Source organism: Sinocyclocheilus rhinocerous, unplaced genomic scaffold (genome assembly GCF_001515625.1).
Source record: "Sinocyclocheilus rhinocerous isolate Xijiao unplaced genomic scaffold, SAMN03320098_v1.1 scaffold387, whole genome shotgun sequence".
Lineage (NCBI taxonomy): Eukaryota > Metazoa > Chordata > Actinopteri > Cypriniformes > Cyprinidae > Sinocyclocheilus > Sinocyclocheilus rhinocerous.
In genome coordinates, this window is record NW_015651557.1 from 595,947 (window position 1) to 597,262 (window position 1,316).

Sequence of the window (1,316 nt, forward strand, 5' to 3'; positions counted from 1 at the left end):
TTTTTTTTTTTTTTGTATGGACCTTGACACTCATGGTTGTTATATGGGAAGGAGCTGCAAAAACATTATTCTTTTGTGATCAACAAAAGAAATAACATCAAACATTTTGGAAGGATATGACTAAATAATGACAGATGTTTCATTTTTGTGTGAACGATTACTTCAAATGCTGTGAGGTGCTGAGAGATGCATTTCTGATCAGCGACTGCTAACTAACTTGCGTTTTGTCTCAAGGTACCCAGAAGCATCGGTGCAAAGTGTCGAAAAATGAGCTCCATGTTTTGAAGCATTGTCAAAATGTTCTGCATAGCTGTTAAAATCTGGCCAGTTCTTGCATTTTGTTGATGATGTGCTCTGAATTTAGCGTACTCAGTTCTCAGTGATTTGTGTGTACACAGATTAAGCAGGATAATATAATATAATATAATACAATAACGAATTTCCGGTTGCAACATTATAGCTAACAGGTGAAGATATGAAAAAAATGAAGAATAGTCCACCTAAAATAATACATTTTCATAATTTACTTACCACACTCTTATGTCATGCCAGGTTAGATGTCAGTGTCCTTGTCATGTGTCATGATTGATTACAATGTGTCAACTTTAAACATGCACATTTGTGAATTGAAAGCTATTACAATGGGGAGGAACATTACTCAAATGAAGCATTAATTTGCATGTACCTATAAGAATAAACATTTTTATTCAGACCAGTTTAATGAACCTTTTTGTAAATTGGTTTGGTCAATTAATTGAAAAGAAGCTAACATACACTATGGCTTGTATATACATTTAAGGGTTTATTTTTGTGTCATGCTCCCTTTTTACTAGTAATCTTCATCTGTTTTAATGAATAAGTGAGCATCCCAGCAGTCCAGCATGGGACAAGCGGTTTTGAAACTTAATTGTTGGACATTTCTCATTCTTGTCAATAATTGATTAAGGCATCCTCCAATCAGTGATCTTCTGATAAATCTGTTTCATAATGCTCCTTATGACCTCATTGAGTGGAGCTCACTTAAGCTGAATTCTCTTTTTTTTTTGTTTTTAAGGGAAAAGGAGCCGTTTTCTCATTTTTCTACTTTCAATATAAAAAAAAAAAAAAAAGAATGAACGAATGTACCCTGACTGCTTACCAATAATTGGATTTTCCTCTCTTTTTTTGTTTTTCTTTTTTTCTTAGAATAAGAGAATAGATTCCAAGCATTACTCATGACTCAGATATTCACATGGTGCAGTCAAGGCTAAGCTATGATTTCCTAAAGGTTACCAAGGTAACGGTGTCTCTCGTTCTCTCTCTCTCTCTCTCTCTCT

The 1,316-nt window shown here is 34.0% G+C and overlaps 1 protein-coding gene across 1 annotated transcript in view; it reads left to right on the top strand.

Annotated features, from left to right (window-relative positions):
• LOC107713123 (gamma-aminobutyric acid receptor subunit beta-4-like) overlaps nucleotides 1–1,316 on the top strand; it is a 49,055-nt gene that overhangs the window by 34,958 nt on the left and 12,781 nt on the right. The window lies entirely within an intron of this gene.